This window comes from Chanodichthys erythropterus, chromosome 11 (assembly GCF_024489055.1).
Source record: "Chanodichthys erythropterus isolate Z2021 chromosome 11, ASM2448905v1, whole genome shotgun sequence".
NCBI classification, from domain to species: Eukaryota; Metazoa; Chordata; class Actinopteri; order Cypriniformes; family Xenocyprididae; genus Chanodichthys; species Chanodichthys erythropterus.
This window is the reverse complement of record NC_090231.1, coordinates 7637665-7645196: the sequence shown is the minus strand read 5'-3', so window position 1 is coordinate 7645196 and position 7532 is coordinate 7637665. Positions and strand designations below refer to the sequence as shown.

General features: G+C 34.5%; 1 long non-coding RNA gene across 1 annotated transcript in view; it reads left to right on the top strand.

Moving 5' to 3' along the window:
- The first annotated feature begins 304 nt into the window (after nt 1-304).
- LOC137030283 (uncharacterized) overlaps nt 305-7532 on the top strand; it is a 73528-nt gene continuing 66300 nt past the window's right edge. The window contains exon 1 of the long non-coding RNA XR_010896397.1: nt 305-492. This is a non-coding gene — a long non-coding RNA (uncharacterized lncRNA). The remainder of the gene's footprint in view (nt 493-7532) is intronic.

Sequence of the window (7532 nt, the reverse complement as noted above, 5' to 3'; positions counted from 1 at the left end):
ATTATTATAGTTTTTATTTGAGTTTTTATTTAAGTGTTTCTTTATTTATTTATTTATTTTTTTAAACCAGTGACCATTTCTTTTACTGAGGCTTTTTAAAGTATGAAATAATTACAGATTTTTCCTGGTCTGCTGTCTTTTATGTCACAGCTCATGATGGTTACTAGCGAAGGGTTTAGGATTTTCAGCCAATCAACTTTGTCATGATGTCATTTTCCTGTGATAAGTCACATGGCATTTATGACTCAGGTCATTGGCTCACAGTTGGCTAAAAGTTCCATGTCCAAACTGAGGGCCTGTGAGCATAGACGGCACCATGCAGGTCAGACTGCTCACAGTTCGGACACTGACCGTTTGATGTACATTTCACACAAAAACGCCAAGCACTGGCTGAAATCACCGGTTCCAATCTGATTGCCAGCTGGGAACAAAGTTGTGTTAAGGATGATACAGTGAGCATGGAGGATGAACGAATCTGCCAAAGTTTGCAAGGTTAGTGCCATCAAGTCTCTGAAAGTCTTTTGAAAGTGTTTTGTTTGAAGCACTTAGCAGTAAGTAAACTACATTTACATATTTTCATTTAGCAGATGCTTTTATCCAAAGTGACATACAAATGAGGAGTATTGTCATCAGCATTTTATCATAAGACTTACAATATTTGCACCACACAATTCTGACTTTAAGTTTAAGATAAATTAGCACACAAGCTGGAGCAGAAGTGAAATGCAGAACAGAAAAACATATGAACAAGATAATCAAAAGCAGTCCTTTGTTTGTTTCAGAAATATTGCTTATTACTTTTGCACTTTGCAAACATTTTGATTGCAAAGTCTACAAACATTTACACTATTTTAACAGTGTTTTCATGGATATTGCATGATTATATAAACTCATTTTCTGCACTGGTTTATTCGTAAGCAGCACATAAAATCAAAGTGTGTTTGATCACTTTACATGTCCCCCCCTCTTTGGGAATCTTCCTTTATAAAGATGTGCATAGATTTTCATAGACACTTTTGGTTATACCGAATGACGATATTTTCAAACAATGCTAACAGGCTAATATCTTGTTTGCTAGTTAGATTGCTCGCTAGCTAGCAAAAAGACAATCAAACATTTTATATCTAGTACAAGATTTTAAAATATCACAACAATTTCCATGTTTTATAGCGGTTGTATCAAAGGACCTGATGTTTAGGATTATGCATATGAGCAAGTGAAAACATGAATTTATCAGATAGTTAAGAGAGAGTTAGTTATTTTACTTCAATGATGTCACATCCTGTCACATGATACTGACCACATGATTTGATCCAAAATGGTCCCTTTATATTGGTTACTCCGAATGACATCAATGAAATTCATTTTTCCAGATATTTTTTTCTCAAAGTAACTTCTTCTACACATAATTTTAATAACATTTTGCACTATGTTGATATATGATGTTATAAAATCTTGCCAGAGTAAAAAACATACATTTATTATATTTTAAGATATTTTAATCACTAATGAAATGGCTGTATTTGCCTTTGGACGGTTAAATCGAATGACCTCTTGACACTTCAAAATCTTTAAAATACCTTTATATGTTGCAAAATATAATTAAAACCTTTTGAATTCAATGAAAGAGATCTAGTTGTACTACCTTACTTACTTTGGATGTCATATCTTTTTTTTTTTTATTACTATTAAGGCCTTTGGACAAAAAAAACAAAAAACAACCTGTCACGTCATTGACCCTTAACATGGATTTAATCATTTATTATATATGCAAAACCTCTCCCTTTCTTAAAGAATGCTGTCAAGTCTAATTATATGCTCGTCTGATTTATTTACCATTAAAGAGGCATTAAATAAAGGCATCAATGATACATGATTGATACACAATACAACATAAGCACAGAATTGTAGGTTGTGCAGATGACCAAAACACCCACATCTTTCTTACTGAGCGATGAGACACACACAGTCAAATGAAGAGGTCATTAGAAAGAGTAATGTCACTTGGTGTAGTAATTAAAATAAAAGAAGAAAGGACATGAAACAATGAAGGCAAGAAAAAGAGTAACATAAATGCATAATAGGCAGCTCAAATGGCAGTGCAGTTAATCTGGTGCCATAAAACAGGCTCCCTGGTGTTCTCCATACTGTTTATGATGCACATCATGTGGTCGAGTTATTGTAGTCATCCCATGAGCAGAAAACTTCAATCAGGCACCAAATAATGAACGTTCGAGTCAGTAAAGGCAAGGTCCAATTTTAACAAGAATACAAGTTGGCATGTGACTGTATTACAAAAACATGTCCTCCAACCAATACGTCTATATAGGTCGTTTGTCACTTCCCTGAAATACGACCCATAGGAGCGTTTGCTAAAGTTGCACCCCTATCGACAACAGGACACTTTAATTTTAATGCATTGTTCCCTTTTATCTGCATCATATTTCGCGTTCCGCATAGCTCAATTGGTAGAGCATTGCAATATACAAATATATGCAATCATGTGATCAAATGATCGTGGGTCCGATCCCAGGGAACGCATCTGCTCATAAAGTGTATATGCACTATAAATGATAATAATAAAAATAATTCAATGACAGAAACTTTCTACTGATGAAAATCTGACATAATTGACAGGTTGAGATGTGAGGGCAAGTCAAATAAGAATAATGATTTAAATATTTTAAATATTTTAATATTTTAATGATTTAAAATGATCTGTCATAGTTACATGTTTACTGTGAATGTTGAATCGGCCTATTTTGTTGATCCTGGAACAACATTCCTGCAAAACATTAATCCTTTCCCTACCCCTAAATCTAACCCTACCTATAACATCCTAAAATCATGACACTAATGTAGAAGCACCTAACCCTGATTCTAAGCCTAAACTTGACATAAGCTCTAAAATTGTCCCTCAAATATGATTGGTTGATTGGAATGTTGTTCCAGGATCAACAAAGATGCTGATCCAGAAACATGATGCACTTGGTGAAATCATGTTCACCAAACATACATAGTGTGCTGTTGATGAATAGTGATAAAGCTTATCAGAAAAAAACATCACTAATTTTGCATGATTAAACTACATTTCCCATTAATCTCTGCAGTGTCTTATGCAATACTGTGAAATAGAATTACAATTTAACATAACTATGTATCACACTCGGGTGCAAAAATGAAGGAAAAGAGCTGTATCTAAATTTTTTTTTTTTTTTTCAAAGAAACAAAATACTGAGAATACTTGGACTAGATTACAGAGAACAGACAAAGAACTGAAAGAAACAAAAGGCTTAAAGGTGCTAAAGAGGATGTTTTGTTTTATACATTTTTGCAATATTACTTGAAACTGTCTTTACTAACTGATAAAAGACTATTTATTAGGTGCACTGAAAGGAATAATATTAAAGGGATAGTTCACCCAAAAATGAAAATTTGATGTTTATCTGCTTACCCCCAGTGCATCCAAGATGTAGGTGACATTTTTTCTTCATTCGATCACAAATGATGATTTTTAACTGCAACCGCTGCCCTCTGTCATTCAAATAATTGCAGTAGATGGGAACTTCATCTATAAGAGTGAATAAACCATTTATGCTTAGACAAATCCAAATTAAACCCTGCGGCTCGTGACGACACATTAATGTCCTAAGACACGAAACGATCGGTTTGTGTGAGAAACCGAACAGTATTTATATCATTTTTTACCTCTAATACACCACTATGTCCAACTCCGTTCAGCTTCCGGTGTGTGAGGTCTGATCGCGCTCTGACAACGGAAGTGATGTCTCGCGCTCATTGAAGTATATGGGCGAGACATCACTTCCGTCATCACAACGCGTTTTTTGACCTCACTAACAGGAAGCTGAACGGAGTTGGACATAGTGGTGTATTAGAGGTAAAAAATGATATAAATATTGTTCGGTTTCTCACACAAACTGATCGTTTCGTGTCTTAGGACATTAATGTGTCGTCACGAGCCGCAGGGTTTAATTTGGATTTGTCTAAGCAAGGTTTATTCACTCTTATAGATGAAGTTCCCATCTACTGCAATTATTTGAATGACAGAGGGCAGCGGTTGCAGTTAAAAATCATCATTTGTGATCGACTGAAGAAAAAATGTCACCTACATCTTGGATGCACTGGGGGTAAGCTGATAAACATCAAATTTTCATTTTTGGGTGAACTATCCCTTTAATATACATCATCTGTGCACGAGGTAGGGCCTTAAAAACATCAGCCAATCATTTACGCGATCATCGTAAACGAAGGAGGGGGGTTATTCTTACGCATTCGCTCATTTCAAAAACTCAGTAACATAACTTTGGTTTCTCAGTCGACGAAAAACACCTCTTTAGCACCTTTAAATGCCCCCTTTCAATCCAATCAATGAAACAAGCAACAGGTGTTCAACACAGAATGCACTAAATTTTACAGTTTTTCTCCATTGGTTTGGCTCATTTCTTGAAACAGAAATTACATTTCAAAACTCTAAGATCATTTGGCAAAACAGTCTTACAGTTCAGCACAACACTATAAAATGAAATGTCGCTGACATGTTTTGGAGCAAACAAACATTAGATTGAGAATCAACAATCAGTTTAGATCAACAAGATCTATTCACTTGGTAATTGTGCTACATATAGGCTACCTGTACTTAATAATTTGCAAAGATGTACTGATACATTGAGACATGTACTTAGACATTTGCAATTTGATGAAATGAATGAGAAAATCAATTCTGTTGTGAACAATGTCCAAGTGGTTTGGAGGTTTGTCCATGTTGTTTTGAGAATGTAATTTCTATTTCAAGAAATGAGTCAAACCAATGGATAAAACTGTAATATATTAAATGTAATTTATTGTGTGATGGCAAAGTGTCTCCAGTCTTCAGTGTTACATGATCCTTCAGAAATTATGCTGATTAGCGGCTCAAGAAACATTTATTGTCATTAACAATGTTGTCAACAGTTGTGCTGCTTTCTATTGTTGTAAAAACTGTGATACTTTTTGGTAACACCTTGGTTTGATGGTCTACATTCTTCTAACTATAAGTAACTTTGCAACTACATTTCAACTAACTCTCATTAGAGTATTAGTAGACTGTAGTAGAAAGTTAGTAGACTGTTACAGTGGGTACGGAAAGTATTCAGACCCCCTTAAATATTTCACTCTTTGTTATATTGCAGCCATCATTTAAGTTCATTTTTTTTCCTCATTAATGTACACAGAGCACCCCATATTGACAGAAAAACACAGAATTGTTGACATTTTTGCAGATTTATTAAAAAAGAAAAACTGAAATATCACATGGTCCTAAGTATTCAGACCCTTTGCTGTGACACTCATATATTTAACTCAGGTGCTGTCCATTTCTTCTGATCATCCTTGAGATGGTTCTACACCTTCATTTGAGTCCAGCTGTGTTTGATTATACTGATTGGACTTGATTAGGAAAGCCACACAACTGTCTATATAAGACCTTACAGCTCACAGTGCATGTCAGAGCAAATGAGAATCATGAGGTCAAAGGAACTGCCTAAATGTCAGAATGTCTAAAGTGCACCATCAAAATAAAGTGTAACCTCGTTTTGTTTTTAAGATTCATTGATGAACTAGAATAAATATACATTTTTTTGTGACATTATAAATGTCTTTACTGTCATTTTGACCAATTTAGTGCATTTTGCTGAATAAACGCATTCAGTTCTTTCAAAGAAAATAGATTACTGACCCCAACCTTCTGACAATATTGTATATGCAGCAAAATAATTGCAATCACAGAGAAGAAATATGTTTAATAATATTGCCTCGATTCACCCGTTTAAAGGTGACCCTAGAATCCTTTAAATTCCGCTCAGATCTTCACTTTACATCCTAGAGCAGCCACTGAATTCCAAAGCCTCAAGGCAACATCAGGTCTAGTGGTTTAATATGAAAAACTCAGGATGTGTGTGAAGAGGGTTCAGCTAGACTCCTGCTAACACACCTTGATCATCAAATACTCAAGATAGAGTGGAGTTTCTTGGGGTTCAGTGCTGAAAATGAAACAGCAACTTTGTCAGTGTCAGGTCTGTGTCTAAACTTGTGATGAAATCTTTCCACAAGTTGAGGAGGGATATTGCATATCTATCTGTGTTGAGGTCTTCTTGTGTAGTGCATGATTATTGGCATTTTGGCAATTTGTGTTTGGTTTGCATCTTCCCCATTTTAAAATGCGCTCAAACGCTGAAGGATCTTTATGAGCTGTGACAGTGAAGTGTTTTAATCCAATATTAGAGCTTGTACATGCTGTATGCAGCGTGAATGCGTCGCATCGCCTCAGTGTTTAATGTCTCGTTTGATTTTGTGTTGATTGTGGTTATACCTCGTTATTCTTTCATGAGCTATAATCTAATGTGGCCCTGTGGGTGAAGGATGGCAGAGATATTAAAATCAAGTAACAAGCCAATATATCTCTGTCTGGAAAATGTGTTCACACACACACAGAGACACTATCAGGTTCCTCCAGTAATTGTGCCAAATAAGCCTCATATTAGTAGCTCACCCTTCAGCAATGTAATGATGTTTCATGTACGGATTCTCTATCTATCTATCTATCTATCTATCTATCTATCTATCTATCTATCTATCTATCTATCTATCTATCTATCTATCTATCTATCTATCTATCTATCTATCTATCTATCTATCTATCTATCTATCTATCTATCTATCTATCTATCTATCTATCTATATAACGTCTCCATCTATCTGTCTGTCTGTTCATTTGGTCAGTGATTGCATTGCATTCAATCCACTTATTTTTGTAAAATGGAAGTTGTCCTAAACCTCCTATTTTGGGACTACATGAATATTTTCTTTGACAACTGAAACTGGCCAGTAGATTCTCAGTTTTTGTGGTTACCATCTTGTGCTCAAGTTGTGGCTCATTTTAATACAGAATTTTAATTTAACATCTTCCGATTAAGTTTGTTCCATTTAGATGATTGGACATTTTATTTAGTTTATTTATTCATTTTTGAGTAAGCGTCTGATTTGGAGCATGCAACATAAAGCAATTTTATTCATATTATCTGTTTGTGTAATTTTTTTGTAATTGAATAAGTTATATTTCATTTCATTTCATATTATGTTATGATTGTTTTGTGCAATGCAGCATGAATAGATTATGCTGTAGAGGTTTTTTAGAAGTGGTCTTTTTTTCAATTTGTTGAGTGTCACCATTGTGTTTTGAATGTCATTAGATGATGCCTATAAGAAAATAAAATCCTCTTTCGAGAGATGAGATCCTTCTACAAACAGTTATGAATTTGAATCTAATTAATCTTCATGCTTGAACAATGCTAAAATAAAATCTTCATATTCACACTGAGAATAACTAATTAAAAGATTAGTTTATTTTATATTCTAGCTTGTCATCATTTTAACAAATGTTTTCATTTGTCACGCTTCTGTCTTGGCTAGATCAGAGATTTGAACGTGTATATACAAGGTCAAAGATTGCAAGCAACAGTAACACTGATCACCAT